Raw genomic sequence first — 21492 nt, forward strand, 5'->3', positions numbered from 1 at the left:
TGGAGTTCCCCAGCACATCAGGCTGCTCTAAGTAGCCTGCTTTTCTTTTTCCTCAGAGGCTATAAAAAGCATTATTGCCACAGTTAAAAGTTACCACACAGCCCTTTCTAAGCAAGCACATTTATTCTTAAGATGAAAGCATCAGAGAGAAAACATATTAAAAACTATTACAAAAATTCCTGAATGCATGCTAATTACCAGAGATCACCAATGATGGGTCTGGCAGGTGATCAGTCCTTCAAACCCCACACAGGGTTTTTTCTGTGGTTACAAGTTCATGATAGCTGTTAGCTCAGAACAAGAACACTCATGAATCTGTAAGTCATTCTTTTATACAGTTGGTCCTTTTGATTTTGGAACCCTGGGACCAGGTAATCATCAATCACCCTTTCCTTAGGGCATAGTGTCAGAGGGAATAGTTTTTGCATAGCCAGTGGCAGGATGGAGTGGGTGGGGGATTTGTATTCATCTCCCTCTAGATAGTTCTCAGGAAATCCACTTCACTTGTATTGTCCAAAAAGTTCATTTTTGTGGGCCAGATTGTTCAATATAAACCTTTCATCATTCAGGCCCACAATAATACATATAATACAATGGATTCCAAAGACACTTAAATGTAATTAAATAATATCTCCCAAAGAGATTACAGGAAATTGCCATATCTGTCAGAACAGCCAGTGGAGTCACACCTTTAGCTCACATGAAAGGCCTGTACTTGTTGGCATGGAAAGTCACAGGTAGACCTGGGCAAAATTTTTCATCCAAAACTATTTTTCAACAAAAAATGCAGATTTGGCAACTTCATTTCATGAATTCATTTGGGTTTCATTGAGTAGAAGATCCTCTCCCCAAAACAATCTGAAAGAGCGTAAATATTTTGTTCTGGCATTTTCAAGATGAAACATTTTGATTTTTGGATTCAAAATGACTTCGGAAATTCCCTTCAAATTTATTTTTAAAAATTAAAAGTGTAAAAGAACACGCAAAATATAAACACATTTTATTTTAGTAGAAATCAATATTTTGTTGGACTCAAAATGGATTTCTTTTCACTTTTCTATTCACTGACACTTTTAAATAAATTCAATTTCATTTCAACCCCAAACATTTTTTCTCCCATATTTTTCAGAATTGCCAATGAACAACAAAAATTCCTTACTCACACAGCTCTGATCACAGGTTCACTCCTACTTGATGGCCAATGGTAAGGTGTCATTATAGCCTCATACCAGTAAGGCATGAAGCGTAGCCTCTCAGAAAGACAGCTGAAAGATTACAAAGCAGATACAATGAAAAAGGCTTTTCCATCAAGCTGATATCAAAGGCTAATTTTAAGCCTTTTGAAGATTTTTCTACACACCACATAATGAACTGCTTTTAATCTCTTCTTCTGAAGTGAGGCATAGTTGTACTTCCCATGCACTTTAAAGCTTTCCCCAAAGCAAGTCCTATGCCGTTCTCTCTTGCACCAAGCAGATGACGTGTTCTTTTCCTAGGATGAAGCACATTATCTTCTTCTCATTACTGTGTTATATCTGGCTGCACTTCCTAATGGGAGAGCGACAGTACTTGGCCTTTTCAATCCTATTCATGATACACCACTGCCTTTGTCTGAGGCAGCCATATATATGGGTCTCGTGACAGTCTTGCTGCAATCCTAGTCATTTCCCTGGCTAAAGAAATGAGCAACAGTGTTATTAATATTATAATAGGTTATTTGAAGAGCTGGTAATGAAAAAAGTGTTTTCAGAAAAAGCATTAGAAAGAAGTGACAATTTTTCATTTTTTCCCAAAACTTTGTGGAAATGTTCTGGTTTTTATTTTATGGCATACCGAAAACTTAAAAAAATAAAATAATAATAAATACAAGGTTTTATTTTTCAGTTTTTCATTGAGAAAATAAAAACACCCTTTCATTTCCAAACAAAGGCCTTTTCACATTAAAAATCAAGTTTGATTGAAATGTTTTGATTCGCTATAGTTATTTGTATTGCAGTAGCACTTAGAAACCCAAACAAAGATAAGGCCTAGACCTTTGTTCTAGGCTATGTACAAATACATGGTAAAAGACACTCCCTGCCCCAATGAGCTTACTGTCTATGGAAAAGTAACAATACTCTCCACTATGGTGCAATACCAACATTCTCAGAAGACCAGCACAGGACATTCTGTATAGTTCCCTAAAACTCCAAACCACACATACAAGGTGCATTATTGAGCAGTCATGGCCATCACAACTTCCTTCTATCTTTCTCTTGGGCCCTTAGTTCCACATGATAAAAAGTCAGCTTCCCAGAGTATTGTTCATCTAGTGAAGGAGACATATTCTCAGCTGCCATTGGGACAAAATGTAAAAGCAAAATCTCCTGGCCTGTCTCCCTGGGGTCTGTATCCTCAATATTGAGAATGAAAACACTGTGTTTTTAAGGCTCTATGTGTGTGGCTCTGCTCTAGTGGAGAGCAGGTGTGACTCACTCTGCTAATTTATACTGTTGTAAGCTCCCTTTTGTCTACATTAGGGGTCTGCACCTAATTAGTTACACTGGTGAAAATTTTTCCTAATCTAGACAAGTCCTTAGTGTGATCTGATTTCAGCTTTTATTAAAAAGTCACATTTATAAATAAAAGACCAAAGGAGCCTAAATTTCACCCTTGACATTTATATTCTTTCTATACTTACACATAATTATTATATGACCCCATTTGATGGCAAAACTCTCATTGATGCCAGTGGGGCCAGGACTTTACCCCAAGCAGCAAGCAGAATTATTGACTAGAAGTAAAGGGATGGGTCTGGTGAAAGGAAAGAAAAAATATATAAAAAATTCCTTACATTAAGGTCTATTAGACTGTGAAATAGCCTCCCAAGGGAAAGAGTTGAAGTGTCTTTGCATGAGTCATTTAAAATTGGCTTGGAAAAAATTACTGACAATATACTGCAGGGTACTGGATGAACTAATAGGTCTTTTTCATCTCTAACTTTTACAGCTCTGTGATAATAAAAGACATAGAAATCAATTCTTTCAAATGATTCAAGGGATTGCTTTGCTTTAGGAAGCTAAAAATATGCCTATTCACATGGTCATGTGCCTTTAGGTGACATTCTAACAAACTGCATTCAATTATCCCTAATTTGAAAAACTGAACTATCCTTTTCCACATTCAAATGATTTCACACATTTTTGACAGAACTTCTTTCTTAGACAATTTGCATCTTAGCTGAAGGAGAGGTGGGGTGAGGGCTGCTTCCGTTGTAGTGTAACTGGGAGGAATAAACATTAAGCATAAATTTGTATATTTTAAAAAAGAAATAATGTGATTACTGAGAAGGCAGTTTTGTAAACATACTAATGATTTGTTCTAAAAAGCAAATACCGGTAATTGGATATTTCTACTACCTTCTACTACTGCTGAATAAAAAGGAAAGTTTTTTACAGCATTTATTTTAAAAAGTACATGTAGTAGCTACTTTAATGTATAAAGTACATCATACACTAGCCATGTTGGTTTTACTGAAAAGAATGGTCACTAATTTAATTAAGGGAGTAAATGTGAGAAGTCAAAAATCTAGTTTGGGTAATGAAGAAATTGACCACACTGAACCCTTTGGAGACTAGGGGCTAAATCCTGGTTCCAATGACAAAACTCCCATGCAGTGGGCCCAGGATTTCACTAAGGGTGGGTAGGTAGATAGATTGGGGAGATTATCCTAAACATTAATTTGTATGGCAAAGTGGAACATCTAACAGATTTTTCAAGTTAAACCATTTATTTGTTTTGTGCCAGTTCAAAATATACACGGAAGTTCAAAATACTTTGGCTTACCTTCTCTCCTTTGGAGTCATATTGGCTTATTTCTTTTCTACAAAGAAATACTAGAACTAATAGACTAGTCTATAATTACATTGCTAAACTGCTCCTTCTAGTGGTACAATAGTAGCCCTGCATTGTTCTGAACTCTGAATACAAGAAACAAACAAACAAATAATATATAAAAATGATGAATTGAATATTAATTAATATACTTGGGTATCTTGGACACTTTTGTTACTTGAAAGGAAACAGATGTGCACTTGAAAGAACATAGATATTCTTCATAATTTTTATGTTTTATCCTTAATAACCATGCAGAAAGAGCAATTAGGCAAGCTCAGCATAATAATATAACCACTATATATTTTGTATATAATAGAGAAAATGTAGTGATGGACTGTAAAGAGAGAGATAAACATATAAATACCAATTAAAGGCTTACATGGCAATGTACTTCAGAATTAGGCCCCATTTTAGCCAAGCAGGTAAGCACATGTTTGTATCCGTTCATATTTAGGACATCACTTAAGCATGTCCCTATGTCCTTTTGACCTAAAAAAGATTTAAACATATGCTTAAAGTTAGGCATGTGCTTAAATGCTGTGATGATTACAGATGGATGGCTGAATTGGCGTCTTTCTCCACCTCTCTCCAGACTCCAAAAACAACTAACTCTTTTGTTTTCTTTGCTGATCAGGAAGTGGTAATGGATAAACATCTTAGAAGTCTTAAAGAGAGAAGCTGAGTGAGTAGCATCTTTTATTGGACTAACTTCTGAAGAACTGCTCTGCGTAGCTCAAAACCTTGTCTCTTTCACCAACAGAAGTTGGTCCAATAATAGATACTACAGTCCTCATCCACCTTGTCACTCTAACACTACAACACTGGAAACAACAATTAAAAGTCTAGAGTCCCTCTTCAATAGTATGAGAGCAGATTCCTTTACTGGCCTTGGTTTGAACCAGTGGTGGGCAACCTGCAGCCCGCAGGCCACACGCAGCCCATCAGTTTGCTGTTCCCGGCCACTGGGAGCTGCAGGCTGCCATGCCTGCAGACAGTCAAAGTAAACAAACTGTCTTGTGGCCCATCAATGGATTACTTTGATGGGCCATGTGCGGCCCATGGACCACAGGGTGCTTACCACTGGTTTGAACCATTACAATATCCTAAATTTATTTCAAGGAGCATTCCTTAGGTATATTTTACTGTTATATTGACAATCTATTACAGAAAATAGTCATATTTTAAAAGGAACTGAACCTATGGTAGCAAAGCTACAAATGGTTAAAATAGCAAACTAGGGTTTAAGCAAACTAATAAATCAAATGGTTAAAATGACAAACTAGGGTTTACCTAAACTATTTAATAAATCCTTTAGCTATCCCTTTAATTTTTAGGATCCCTCTCATGTTCTGCACATTTGAAGTCATACCACAGCTACTGAACACACCTGTCTATTATTTGAAGATGAACTTCACACGCACTGTACAGATATTATGGACCAAAGCAACCTAATATGGCTGGGCCTCTGATGCTGTCTTCTGTGTCTCAGGCTCAATGTGGCAAGTCCATTACTGTTTCTTCAAAAGTAATTTCAAAATGCAAATACATTTGCTAACAGATTCTTGTCTCAGAAAGATTGTCAATTTCCTGGCCCCGTGAACATTTATTTTTCATATAGAATGAATATGGGGCAGAGATTTATTTGGTGACAGTTATCAGCAGTAACTCAGACTCAACACTGACCTAAATTCTTCTTGCTTAGAAGTGGTGAATTAGAAAATAATGAAGGCGATATTATTTCTGAAGTGGAAACTTGAAATTGCTGGAATTTATTCAAGTTCCTTGAATGTCGGAGAGATCAGGGCCTCTGGGTTTACTGTTCTATTTCGAATAGCAAATTCTGATGTAGACAAATTTGCTTCTTTTCTATGTATCCTCATGATGAACCGCATGCCCTAATAGTGTCTGTCTCTCTTCATTTATTTTGCAAAAACCTTTACTGAAAAAACATTTTAACCATATTTATGAAAAAACAAAAATTCACAATTCTGTGTCCAGTTGTAGGCTATTGAATATACACATGTATGTTGAGTTCAGGGCTGGCTTAAAGCACAGGCATTATGGATTTTCCATGGATGTGGTGGTATTTATGCTGTCCAGGATGCTGCTGTTTGAAAATCTGGAGACAGCCAAAATAAAAGCTTGGGACTTAAATGGTTGGGCTTTGAATTTCGCCATAGGTGAAAAAAAAAGCTGAGATTCCTTTTGCTTCTGTCTCCAGGTTCTCCCTATTTACATATTTTTAAACCAGGCCCTCTTTCAGAGATGAATCAAAGTAGCCGGAAAAGATTGACTAATTCCAAACCAGCCTAACTTTGATACCTGGAAAGATACTGAAACAAGTGATTAAATAAATCAATTTATAAACACCTAGAGTATAATAGGGTTATAAGGCATAGCCAGCATAGATTTGTCAAGAACAAGTCATGCCAAACTAACTTCTTTCTTTCACAGGGTTACTGGCCTAGTGGATGTGGGGAAGCTGTGGAGGTGATACAATCTAGATTTTAGTAAAGCTTTAGACACAGTCTGATATGACATTCTCTTAAGCAAACTACGGTAATACAGTCCCGATGAAATTACTATGAGGTGGGTGCACAAGTTGTTGAAAGACTGCCCTCAGAATGGTTTGCTTCAAAATGGAGGGCATGTCTATGGGGGTTAATAGGGCTCTGTGCTGGGTCCAGTACTATTCAATATGGTCAATAAGGCTTGGATAATGGAGTGAAGAGTATTCTTATAAATTTTGAAAATAGCACCAAGCTGAAAGGAATTGCAAGAACTTAGGAGAACAGGATTGGAATTCAAAACAACCTTGATGAATTGGAGACTTGGTCTGAATTCAACAAGATGAAATGCAACCAAAATAAGTATTTAGGAACCAAAAAAACAAATGCACAATTACAAAATGGGGAATGACTGGTGAGGCGGTAGTACTGCTGAAAAGGATCTGGGGGTTATAGTGGATCAGAAATTGAATATGAGTCAACAATGTGATGCAGTTGCAAAAAAGGCTAATATTATTCTGAGGTATATTAATGGAGTGTTGCATTTAAGACACAGGAGGTAATTGTCCCACTTCTACTCAGAACTGGTGAGGCCTCATTTGGAGTACTGTATCCAGTTCTGGACAACACACTTTAGGAAAGATGTGGACAAACTGGAGAGTCAAGAGGACAGCAACAAAAATGATAAATGGTTTATCAAACTTGACTTATGTGGAAAGGTTTAGTCTTAAGAAAAGAAGACGGAGGGGGGACCTTATAACAGTCTTCAAATATGTTAAGGGCTATCAGTAAAGTGGACTGTGATCAACTGTTCTCCATGTCCATTTGAGGTAGGTCAAGAAGTAATGGCTTAATCTGCAGCAAGGGAGATTTAGGTCAGATATTAGGAAAACTTACTAACTAGAAGGGTAGTTAAGCTCTGGAATAGTCTTCCACATGAGGTTGTAGAAACTCCATCATGGGAGGTTTATAAGAACAGGTTGGAAAAACACCTAACTTGGGGGTACCTTACGTTTACTTAGCCCTGCCTCAGCGCAGTAGGCTGGACTCGATGACTTCTCGCAGTCCCTTTCAGCCCTACATTTCTATGATTTTATGAAACACAAAAGCTATTCCAATCCTTGAGTAATCATGAATTTCAACTTCCTGAGTAAACTTCAGATCAGTGACTGCAGCCTTCTTTGATAATGTTTTTATTTGGATGGCATAAATTACTGCAGCCAAAGGTAAATAAAGCTTTGTATGTAGCTTTGACATCTCAATAGGAAATACCACCTTGCAGCTCAGAATTTTTAGGAAGAGATATAGATAACAATATGGAAGTCTCCCAGGACCCATGGTACCCTCAGGTAAGTTGATACGCAGTTGTCTCATATACTGTGTCTGAATACCAACACTTCTCAGATATCTTCCTTTTGCTGTTTCTCTTCTTTCTCTGCATTAACTATAGTTGACTACCTGCTGACTTCAGTCTGACATTAGGGATTGTTTTTCCCCATAGGGGTTTGTCTACCTGTCAAAGACTTCCCTTCAATCTCTAGGGGTGAATGGAACAGAAGACAATGACTGAAGAAAACAAATTGCTCAAGAGCATTTCCCGCAGTGTTGAGTCTGATACAGAAATACAAATGAGGACTGAGAATTAGCATAGAAACCAAAGAACACCATCACAGTGCTATACAGAAACTTCTCACCATAGGAGTAGAAGAAAAGCTTGACTTCTTTGGCATCTATGCAGGCAAGGGGCAAATCATTCTCTTCAATCATATCTACAATATTATTACCGATTTAAACTGGTGTGATTGGAATGAATACTGGATATCAATCAGGAGAAGAAAAATACACAGGTAAAAGTCAGCCTGAGAAGTTATCTGCAGGAAAGCTGAATTATTTTTAAAAATTGATTTAATTTTTTGTAGAGAGGAAATTCAGCAAAGAGCATTTTGAAGAATTACAAATCAGATTAAAGGAGAACACTCAGCTCTGTTTCTCTGCAATATATAATTCCACACCAGGAGAACCTAAATTATCTTTATTTAGATGAAGACATTTGTTGCAAGAACACATTTAATTCATATCTAAATCTGTTGTGGTCCTCTGGAGGCAAGGGAAGAGATGGAGAAGGAGAGTGCAGGATAGGCATAGGCTAGAGAGGTGAAATCTATTCTGATCCCACAGGATCTAATGGTGGCTGGCCCTTGCTTTGGTGCACGTGTGAGGGATGGGAGAGACCTCTTGCAAAAGAGTGGCAAGGAAAGGTGCATGTGGCCCTGCCTCCATGACAGAGGGCTAATAGAGCTGACCCAGCACTGAGGAGAGAAAATGATGTATCTTTCTGAGTGCTTCACATCTTCACACCCCTTGTTTAGTGTAAGAGACAGCATGTGGCTGCACTGTCTAGGGAGAACTCCAGAGAATTTGGCTTCCAGGAATAGCATTCTGCTACTCCTAGCTGTAGTGGCTGATGCATTGGAGGAAGAAGCCAGCTGTGCCTATTCCTTGCCCCTCTCTGTGTACCTGCAGTGGACATGCAGGGAGGCTGTGTGTGGATATGGTTTGTATGTATCTTACTCCACATTACACCCCTGCGTGGCTGTTTAGGCAAGGCAATGATCTAGTCCAGTGGGATTACTTGTGAAATAAGGTACTACTCAATGTAAAGGTGGCAAATCTAGCCCATAGTGAACATTTATAATGTATGGTAATTCTGTGAGAATCTGAAGGGAATTTCAAAGAAAAAGAGCTGAAAATGGAGGTTCTGCTAGCATGGCCTAATATTCTACAATAAAGTATTTTGTTACGTTAATACATACACACCTTTTAGCTTGAGATATATTGTAGTGCAGTGAAATCAGGGAAAAATAATAGAACATGGAAGTATCACTTACAGTAGGGGTTTCATGTACTGTATGGTATTCTGCTAATAGAAGATGTCATCTTACTAATGCAATTTTGTATTATTCATACTTGCATATTGAATTTTCACTTTTCATATTGTAATTTGTATTTGATCTCATTATTATACTTTCCTAGACGGCCATACTCCACTGGGGAATTGTTAGGCTGAGTATTTGGTCTAGTGTTATTTTCCTGCTCATGCCGTTCCCCTCTGAGGTGTTGTTAAGCTGAGAGTTTGATGTTTTATATTTTTAATCATTTGTATACCTCAGAAGGCTCATTATTTGAAAGTGTGGTATGTACATGTACATGTATATATATGTGTGGGTGTGGCTGTAAATAAGGAATATGGATAATAAATTAAAACATGGACACAAAGTTGGGCACCTAAATACATTGTTATGAACTAATTAATATTGAAGTAAAAAGTAGGTGCAGGAGCTGACCCCCCTATGAAAATCTGGCCACTTCTTCAGGTCTTAAATATGGATTAAGGTATTTATCTTTAGGTTCTTAAGTTTGAAAAATCTTGGCCTAAGTGTGCAAGTGTATTTTAACCCCTGCATGCACATATACATATTTACACTGCATATTTAATATTATATTCTCTTCTATGATCCCATTGGGCATTGAAAAAGTGGGAGCTATGAAAAAACTGTAAATTCTATAGTTTAAAAACTCACATGAATCAAGATCTGGAGTTGAGACATATCACTATTATTCTTTATATTGTGGTAGAGCTTAGAAGACTGAACTCGCAGGGTTGTGCTGGGTACATTTTTTATTACACTGATAAAATACACATATTAAAACAAATTACCTTTTTATTCCTATTACTAAGTATCTATCCCAGACTATCTTGTTTCCTGTAGTCTTCAATGCTTTCTTTTTAAATGGTTCCCTGTTTTCTGTTTTTAGTTCTTTTTGAAGTCTGTTATTATGTGTATATCTGAATGTGTGTGTGCTTGTATGCGTTATTTATACGGGCACCTCTCTTGTCTCGTCCTTCTTGGATGTCTCTGCTGACTATTTATTTTTATTTTCCTTCTGTAACACATTGCCCCCAGACACAGGGTAATTGCTAACAAAAGTTAGGAGGATACTGGAATGAGACTGCAGTTCTGACAAGTCACGGAATTTGTAAGGGGACATGCGCACCCCCACTGCAAGAGCAGGACTCCAAATAATGACAGACCTGTGAGACCAGTCATTTGAATTAGCAGTGGTTATTATTACTCATGAAGTGTTGACCCCCTACCATGATTGAACTGGAAATCAAGAGCAACCTTTGAGAGATGCAATCTAGTTTTATCAATCAGTTCCTCTCTGTGACTGTATCATTCCTTATTTGTATGCCGTGGCAGACAAGTGGCTCAGATTTCAACTTCCTTGCACAGAGCCAGAAAGTGTGATGAGGCCCAGTATTCTAATTCTACCTCACATACATACTCTCTGATCAGAGAAGATAATTTCCATGGCAAGTAGTGATTTATTGTTATATACTCATTGAGGGAGTTTAAAAAAAAATCTTGTCTCTTTAAAATGAATCTTATACACTATAGTTCCCTGATAAAATGGTAAAGCACTCGTGGCCAACACTCTTATGAAGACACAACTACCCCATTTATGTTTGTCGTTAATAATCATCATTACTATATTACTGCTTTGCATCTATTTAAGTATGGCACCTTTCACCTGAGAGTCTTAAAACACTTTCCAATTACTAAGCCTCAAAATACTTTGGTGAGAGAGGAAAATATTATTATTCCCCTTTCACAGATGGGACAATAAAGGCACATTGTTGTGCTGGCTGATTTCACTATGGTCATAAACTGAGTGTATCAGTCAGGGATAGACCCCCAGAAGTCATCTGCTCCAACTACAGGAGCCACTACCGTTCCTGCTGCCTGTTTGAAGGAAGGGGTGAACAGTTCAGCCCCACCCAAAGTACATTTCTTGAACTACAGACATCTCTTTTAATTGCATGTGCAGTTGCTGGAGTACCCCCTCAGAAGGGACATTTTCTACACTACATCATGCACTGATAGTTGTTCAGTTTAGAAACAAAATTACATAGCAGGGAGCCAAAGTATAATCAATGACAGTTACATTATAAAGGAGACTTTTCCCCCACCACTGAAAATATACTTCTTCTGCAAGGGTGACTTCAGTGGAAGTCACGCGTAATTATAGATTCATTCAATGGACTTTGAGTTTAGGCAGCTTGCAATTTTATGGTATCTCTGCTTGTCCTCAACAATAGAGACTTAATTCTGGTCATTTCTGTCAAGGAAGGAAATATGCTTTTCTTGTTCTCAGTAGATATTTCAGGTACTGTTGGCATGATCTCTGCTTCAGCAGATTGTCTGTGGGCAGCTTGGCTTTTTATTAATTTTTTCCTACAGTTCTGAATGGCTGCCTTTTATTTTAATTTTTCTATCTCCATACTGCATAGTGGACAATAACATCAGGAAATCCGCTACATTTGGAGCTTGTTTGAAATCAGAACAGAATGACTGTAGCTCTTTGTGTGGGAATGTTAGCTCTGCAGCACATCTGATATATGAGTGTTTGTCTCTCAGCATTGCCAGATGGGTATGAATCCTGGCTGTCAGGATTTGGAGTGCTAAATTATCACAAGAGCATTGTAAGGATATTGGTTGCTAGTTGGTGGTCTTGCTATTCACCAAGGTGGCTTCTGTTGATGCTCCCTGCTAAGGTCTCCAGAGTTTGCCACTTTTAATTAATTATTTTCACCTTTTATTTTGCCTAGTGTTTGAAGCTTTGAGACCATGACTGTTTCACTTGCTTCAAGCTATATAAAATGATAGCTAGGAAAAAAAAACAACCTGTTGAACTTAAACTCCACTCAGTGATTTAATCACCATTTTTGCTAATTAAATCAATCTCCAGCTTTTCCAAGAGCTCTGAAGGATATATTTTTACAAGACTACAATCTGTTAAGAACAATCACATAAAAGTTATTCCTGGGGCACTAGAGGGTAGAGGAGATTTAGCTGAAGCAGAAACTGAAAGCCTCCTGCAGAGTCAAGTAAATATTCTCCCATGAGTTGCTTATGTGTATACTCTATGCCAGGATATACAGTACTATCAATCACCTTATTGCCTCTTGTTCTTTGATTGTAGCCATAAACCCGAAAAGGACTCATTAGGCTTGTTTCATTTTTATTTCATAGTCTCTGCACTTGGAGGACTTTTAAAAATAAAGGTTTTTGCCTGGGTGAAAGTTTTCTGAAAACATTTTGAAGATCAAACCAATCATCTAATGTACCAGACGATCTTCAGAGTCTTTCAGCAGGAACAGGATCTGGAAGCAAACTGATTTATTCCAGTATTTCCAAATTAAAGGAAAAATACAACAGCTAACAGACAAACAAGTGGAGTGGTTTAATCAGTGGAACATCATAGTTAACCAAATTACATCATACAAGTTTAAGCTCTTGAGCTCAGATGGAAGAATAATGAGAACTGAAACTCAGATCAGAACAGGTGATGGATAACCCTAAAATAACATTTAAGAAAACAGACAAATTTACATATATAGCAAATATGTATTTATGTGCATTTATAGATGCTCTGTGTGTGTGTGTGTGTGTGTGTGTGTATGTGTATATATATTTGTGTATGTGTGTATACACACAAAAGAGTGGGGGTGGTGTAAAACTTTATTGGCATGACTTTAACTGCATTACTCCTTTCCTCTGCTTTGGTATATAATACTGCTTTTTTAGTCGTGTTTTGCTGATTAAAGGTAGGATAAACTGTGCCAGATCCTCAGGTCAATTTCTTTCAATGGAGCACTGCTAATTTACACTAGATGAGGATTTGGCCCTTTGATTAGCAATGCATCAAACTACTTGGAAGAATGGTATCACAGAGTTCTGTATAACAAGTTGCCTTTCTGTAATCTGTAAAAAATTAAACAAAGCTTCATCCAATGTTATGTTCAGTAAATGTATATCAAGACAGCACGTTGCTGATTTCCTCTGGAAGAAAGCAATCTGATTTATATAGAGTTCAAATAAATGCCTTGCTAACATTTACAGCCATCTACTGTAGACTTATTCGCTCCTTACATCATAGCAGACCAATGTCAGCAGGAGCTGGATTTAACAAAACTAAGAAGGAATTGGTGCTGGAAAGTTATAATGGTTAAGTTCTTAAGACTCAGTTCTGCAAGCTGCTCCACGTGGGTGGACTCTATTCCCATGCAACACCCCATGACTTCAGTTAGGCTCTGTGTGGATACATAGATCTGCCTGCCTGGAGCTTCTTACAAGATGAAGGCCCTGTGTTGGAGAGGATCAGGAGTTGGATGCTCCCTCTGGAAGGATATTAAGATCCCAGAGGGAGCTGCAAAGATACATTTAAAAACCCCCACAACTGTCATGAATCTGTCTCTGTGTGAGATAACATCAGAGCTGAAACCATGAGTTCAGCTTCCCTTTATATCATGACTTCTCCTCTGAATTTTATAGTTACAGAGAAAAGTGGAATCTATCCAGCAAGCTTTTATTTGGGCTGGTCCAGGTGCAGCCTACTTTGTAGATACAGATCTTCACAAGGGTGAAGGAACACAATTGCTACTGAGTTTTCTGCAGACTTCATGTATAACAATGAGTACATTTACCTGAACTACACATTAAGTGTGAAATCCATTGACTTCAGTAGGGTCAGGATTCACCCGAAGCACTTTTCTCCAGTTGAACAGATGGTGAGCAGTTTACTGCTGCTGGTTGATGTTAGAGTTGGTTGGAAATTCTCTGACATAATTGTTTTCTGTCAGAGTGCAGATTTATCAAAATAGAAATGTTTCAAGGAGATGATTAGAGGTTGACAAAGTTCTCATGGAACCCAGGTAGGGCTCTTATGGAACTTTGCTTGACAGGTAGCTTTTGAAACCTATGTGGTTTCTTGCTTTGTCTTCTGCCAGCTTGCTTGGCCATTTCTTTAGCAGCCTGCCCGGTAGGCTGGTGGAGAGCTCAGGCTTCCAGGCTTCTTTGTCAGCCTGCCTGGAGAGCTTATGGGGAGATAAGACCATGAAAGCCCTGGGAACACCAGTTCCCAAGCTAAGAAGCTTCTGGCTCAGCTGGTGCTCCCAGAGCTTCCAAACTCCAAGCCTCTATCAGCCTACCAGGAGGAATTATCAAAATGAACCATTTTGACATTTCACAACACTATTTTGCTTGATTCTATTTTGTGGAGAAGGTCCAATTTTTTTGTTTTTCATCTATCTTGGAACAAAAACTAAATTTCAAAATTTTGAAATCCTCTGTGAAAAAGAATTACCATTCTCTGCTCAACTGTAGCTGATGTAAAATAGATTTGGTTGTCTGTTGTTAAGGATTAAAATGACACATTCATCCATGAGTTTGTTATACACTTTTCCACATTTAAGGTAAATTATTCCCCTACCCTGTCTACCAGAGGCTACTACTTCTTCATGGAAGAGTATATTTAGGGATGTCTCTATTTCCCATAGTGCTCCCCTACTTTTCAAATGAAAAGTCAAGGGGGTTTCATGCTTCTAGGAGCATTGCCCTAGCCAAAATCAACTCTAATTGAACAAGAATTGGCTAGAGGAGGGTCTGAACCAAACCCTGGATCCAAATACTCCAAACTATGAGAAGGCTTTAATGAGAAATCTGAATTTAGATCCCAGTCTGAATCCAGCAAATAATCCCTATGTGACAGGTTGTCATCCCTGGGGTGCAGTCTGGGAGCCGTGGGAACCCTTGTACCCCTCTAGCCACCCAACTGGGCTGGCCCTGCTCACACTGCTTTGTGGGAGATTTCACGCAAGCCTCACCAGGTCCTGTTATCATTCAACATGACAGAAGGTGGTGCCACTCACCCAGACACCAGGCAATTTCCCAGCTCCCTAGGCTCCCCTCCCCTTGCTGGAGTATAAATCCAGAATTATACCATCTTGCATCTCCCATGGATCTGTACAATATAAGCTCATAAATAGTTCACTCCCCCCTCGATGTGGGAAAGATATGCAACAAGCCTGTATGAACCAAGCTGAGATTTTTCTTCAGACACCTCACTCAAAGGCACACTAGTTTAGATAAAGCAAAAAACAAGTTTATTAACTACAGAAAGATAGATTTAAGTGATTATAAGTGATAGCAAACAGATCAAAGCAGATTACCTAGCAAATAAATAAAACACAAACTAAGCCTAAAATACTAGATAGATTGGATCTGAATTAGCAATTTCTCACCATACACAGGCTAGAAATCCTTTTAGCCTGGGACCAGCACTTCCCCCAGTTCAGTTTTTGTTCCTGAGATATTTCCAGGAGTTCACTTGTGGGGAGCGAGGTCCCTAAATGATGTCATACTTCACCTTATATAGCTTTAACATATGGTGGGAACACTTTGGTCCAAAAACAGTTCCCAGCCCGGTTTGTGGAAAAACACAGGTACCCAAAATGGAATTCAGTATCATCAGTTCTGTTGACATGCCCTTGCTGAGTCATAGTAGCCATTACTTACAGGCTGGTTAGAATGTTTACAGGAAGACTAAGTCTTTCCACCGCCGATTATCTTGGTTGATGAGCCATTAGCACTGTCTGGTTTCTTCACTGTTGTATCTGAAAGGTTAGCTGTGGGTGTTATCAGAGTAAGTACATTTGAAATACAAATACATAATAAATATTCATAACTTCAGATGCAAAAGTTATATATGCACACAAATAGGATAATCATATTCAGCAAGTCACAGCAAATTCCAATGACACCTCACATGACTCATCCTGCACAAATTGCATCATAATTATGTGATAATCATATCATAATCATACCCCCATGATAATATGGGGTGTAGTGTCACATCCTGTCTTCATAATAGGCTGAACCAGAGCACTTGAACTCTGGGGAGATTCAAAATCCATCTCTGAATCTGCATTTTATACCTCTGGCCTAATTTTTGCCCAGAATAGCACCTCCTTTTCTTCCTTCCTTGGTCTGCCAGAGTCCAGATTTGTTAACCTTTCACATATACTGCAAGACTTATTTCTTGCTGCAGGCTTTTGGAAGACATATGGGTTTATAAACTCAGAGAGTGTAGATTCTGAAATGGCATAGTTGGATTCTTGGGGTTTGGGGGGGCAGCTCAATATGATTGTGGGAGTGGAGAACTGATCAAATCAACCACTATATGCAGTGTAGTTGTAGCTGTGTTCTTCCTAGGATACTGGAGAAACAAGGTGGGTGAGATAATATTATTTATTGGAACAATTTCTATTGGTGAAAGAGCCAATAGAAGCTCTGTGTGGCATGAAAACTTGTGTCTCTTACCAACAGAAGTCCAATAAAAGATATTACCTCACCCACCTTATCTCTCTCTGATATCCTGGGACTGACGTGGCTATAACAACACTCCATATTGTCATGAAGATTATCTGTTTTGTGTGTTGCAAAAGGTGTGGGGTATTGGGATAGGTGAAGGCCTAAACAAAACAAAACAAACAAACAAATAAATAAATAAATAATGTTGTCCCATATGCCAGAATAAGGTTTCAGATATAGGAACTGTGAAAATGGGAAAGAAAGACAATACTGTTTATTGTAGTTTAAATATTGTTGCATTTTTTGGAAACCCACTTCAAATTCAACAGGTAGTTCTACTGTATTTCACTCTAAATTGTTTGCAGGCCGCTATATAAAACATGAGCAAACATGGCTTGAATTATGAATATGGTACATTAAAAATATGGTAAGGGAAACTCTGATGTTAGTAATGACCTAATATAACAAGGTTATAAATAAATTGCACACTGTTCTCATGTATTTTTAGTAAACAGATTTGGGAATAGCACAACTAATCCCCAATGCCCAATTAAAGTCTCTTAACTAATTTAACAAATGCATTGTAAGTGGGTAGCTGGAGATACTTTAAATAAACATACATTTCACAGAGGAACTTTAATAGCCAAACAAATGGAAAATCAGTTGAGATGCTTCTGCTTTCTCAATTGTCCTTAATAAATTAGTCATAAGAAAAACAAACACAATTAACAAGCACAAACATCATGTGTTTTTTGTTCTGAGAACAGTATTTGCCTTTTAAGAACATCTTAAGTGAGAAGCCTGAAGAACCTGAAGAAGAGCTCTGTGTATCTCATACGCTTGTCTCTTTCACTAGCAGAAGTTGGTCCAATGTAAGCTATTACCTCACCCATCTTGCGTCTCTAAGGACTTTAGACTGCGTTTAAAGCTTCACTGGAATTCTTTTTTCCACCCCAGGTTTGCAATTATTTTGATGGGCTCTACTTTTTTTTTGCTTTCACATATATGCCAGACCAACTCTGGAAAGTGAAGCTAGTAGGCACTCAAAAGCTGAGGCTGACAACTTAGTGGTGAATGAAACTCAGAATGTGGTTTAAGAAAGAGGCACAAATTTCCCTTCCCCCCCTTGGCAAACCTCACCAGCAAACCAGCCAATGAAGATAACATCTGGCTTTCCGGTGGGGATAGCCCTGGCATTTTGCCTGCCCATATTTTGTCCTGGTGGAATCCCAGTAAAGTGCAAACTCTGCTTCAATTAAAGAAGGCTGAAGGGTATATATGGCAGATGAGCAGCATGTGTGCTGGGACACAGTTTGATGTGTCTACGTCAGACAGCAGTATCAAGTGCAAAGCAGACAACTGTGGAAAATCTACTCTAGAGCAAATATTTAATAAATCAGGTATTAAAAAAAACACAACTATCAGATGCCTCTTGTTTGCCAGGAGTGTTTGAGATTCACTGTGACCAGCATTTGGCAGAATTCTGTCAGGCAGACACCCAGTCATCCCCTCTCCTTCCTTAACATGTATGACAAGTGTTTTGATAGCAGTTGTTTGAACACAGATTTCCTACTACCCATACGATACCTTCCCATTCAAAGTTTAGCTGCAAGAGCTTTGGCTAAGGTCTGGGATTGTTTAGTTCAAGAGATACCCAGAAAGCATCTGTCATTTTTATTATTACAGAGTCTCTTGTTTGTTTCTATTTAGTTTTAGCTGGCTTGGCTTTCAAGTAACATTCCTGATAAGACCAGTACAAAAATGGCAGATTGTCACCTTTAAAATTCTTTACTAACAACTTTGAACATCCTTCTAGAAGCCCTATGACTGAATGGGACACACAAGGCTGTAGGCATGTTTACACTGCCAAAAAAAGGTGTGTTGTTAACTTGGGTTAGGTAACTCAGGTTAGACATGGACTCCCCTGTAGGCTTTAACTCGAGCTGTGAATCCAAGTTAAAAGCCGAGTTGTCGTGGTTTGACTGCTAGAGTTAGCTAACCTGAGTGAAGAACACACTTTTTTTGGTAATGTAAACATACCCTAAAATATCCATGGGGACTTTTGAATTTTTTTTGCAACGTCTACAAAACACTTTGCCACCATGCATCCTCCTAGTGCCAATAAAATGAAATAAATTACTCACTTATATGCCTCCTTTCCAAACAAAAACATTTAGATCAGTGGTGGTCAGCCTGTGCCTCTTCCCACAGTTCCCATTGGCCGGGAATGGTGAACCACAGCCCCTTGGAGCTGTGGGCGCTGTGCCTGTGGACAGTCAATGTAAACAAAACTATCTCATGGCCTGCCAGCGGATTACCCTGATGGGCTGCGTGCGGCCCGCAGGTTGTCCACCACTGATTTAGATTGGGATGTCAATATGGTGGATAAGAATCATCTAAATCAGTGTTTCCCAAACTTGGGATGCTGCTTGTGTAGGGAAAGCCCCTGGCGGGCCGGGCCGGTTTGTTTACCTGCCGCGTACACAGGTCTGGCCGATCATGGCTCCCACTGGCCTCAGTTTGCTGCTCCAGGCCAATAGGAGCTGCTGGAAGTGGCATGGGTAGAGGGATGTACTGGCTACCACTTCCAGTAGCTCCCATTGGCCTGGAGCAGTGAACCACAGCCAGTGGGAGCCACAATCGACCAAACCTGCGGACGTGGCAGGTAAACAAACTGGACTGACCCCCAAGGGCTTTCCCTATACAAGAGGCATCCCAAGTTTGGGAAACACTGATTTAGATGATTCTTATCCACCATATTGACACCCCAGTGTTTTTTATTGTGAATTAATAATTCATTCTCAGTATTTATAAATAAACAGGTAATCCCATGACACTGAAAACCAGGGATGTCCCCGCTGTCATAGCCTGTCTCTGTGTTCCTGTCAGTTTTATACCAAATGGTATTTTTTTTTCCTGGTTGTTGTCAACTACAACAGATTGCTCACCTTGCAGGAACTACTAGCCATCTTCTCCAGTGAACCTGATGTCTAACACTCTTAGGTGTGACATATACTAATATTGCTATCCTGTCCTCCCTGGGGACAGTCAATGAAACAGAAGAGTGGTAAATGCCAAACAAACAAAAGGAAATATTTTTCAACACAACACACAATTAACCCATGGACTGTATTCCCACAAGATATAATTGAGGCCAGCACCTTAACAGGATTCTCAATGGATTAGACATCTGTCTGCATAGCTAGAATATCCAGAGTATAATAGTAAATATTCAAATACATAAAATAAGAGCTTTGGAGAGCTATAAATCTTCATGCATAAGCTGAACTTTTAGGGATGGGCAGAAATTTCATCTGGAGACAGGTAATACCATAACTAACTACTGTAGGGTGCTTGCGTCTTTCTCTAAAGCAGCTGATGAGCAGATACGGGACTAGATGGACAACTAGTCTGAGCCAGGGTGGCAGTTACTATGTTCCTTGTGTAAAACCAGTTCAGGTCAGAGGAAAAATAGGGTCAATATATATTCCTTTTGTGGATTCACCCAGTTGGCTTGACTGAAGGGATATTTGACTGGCTGAATATTCCTAACCGCATCAATGTGAACTGAATGTGCTTCACATAATGAGAAACTATTTTCCACGTGTTTTTTCCATTCTGTCTCTACTTTGAGAAACAGAGATAACTTTGAGATAACTGTGAGAAAATTTAAAGTACCAAGGTAGTCTATTCTTTTCTTATTAATGTACCGTACATGTATAGAGCAAAATGTTAACATAGAATTTATTATTTCACATACTAGACAATCTTGTAGCATAATAAGAAATTAAATAAAATTTTGACAAATAAGTTTGAAAAACAGAACACATACATATATAATGTAACCAGGAAAAATCAGATATTGCAGTTAAGTGTCTTGTGAAGACCACTTTCTATTGTTTTTGTGCTGCCAGTGCTACAACACCATACTTATAATAACTCTACTTAATAAGACTATTGCACTGGAAACATTGAAATAGACCAGAGTCAGTGCTTTGCCCAGACTCCAATTAATGCTATATTTGTCTGCTTATCTGCAAATAAATAGCAAAAGTTGAAGTTTTATAGTGGTAGAATCATTTCAGCATTCAATAAAAGCTCAAAAAGAGAGAAAAAAGAATGAATATTCTCCACTTAATTGTGAAAGAAGGTTTTCATCAGTAAGCAAATTACTTGTAAACCTTCATACCTCAACTCTACATCACACAAGTGTATTGATAAGTTCAATAAAATCACACCAAAGGAATAAACTAAGACAGAGATGAGAAGCATGCAGATTTACAGAAATAATTGGATAAAGAGCTAATGGATATAAAGGGCTAGGATTTGGCATCCTTAGGTGAGCATTTCTTCACATAGCCATAGGTCTATTCACATCAGTAAATGTTCACCAATGCGAGTAAGGGTTGCATAGTCTAGTCCAAACCAGTTTTACTCTGCAGACAAAAAATCCAGCACCTCTTATCAGGGAGGATTGAGATTGACTGAACATGAACATTCTGGGAAAAAATGATCGCAAACGAATTTGGTGACAGTAGGATTAGAGAATGTAGGTCACCCACCTTGCAGAACTACTGATCTGGTTATATCATTCTCACTATGACCCAGATAAAAGCCTTATGCTATTGTTTGACTTTAAACAGGTGAGCAGTCCCACTGAATTCAGTTGGACTACTCACATGCATTAAGCTAAACTCATGCATCAATCTGAAGGATTGGGACCTCATATCTGATCTAAATGATGCTTGAATATCCAAGTGCCAAAACAACCTTTGATGAAAATAATATAAAAATCACTATTTATGCGATGTAGCTGCTGAAATAAGTGTCATACATACCACAATTTTCATTTACTTATATAGCTTGTGTCCATCTACTGGGTTTAAAGATAATTT

The sequence above is a fragment of the Gopherus flavomarginatus genome, chromosome 10, assembly GCF_025201925.1.
Source record: "Gopherus flavomarginatus isolate rGopFla2 chromosome 10, rGopFla2.mat.asm, whole genome shotgun sequence".
NCBI lineage: Eukaryota > Metazoa > Chordata > Testudines > Testudinidae > Gopherus > Gopherus flavomarginatus.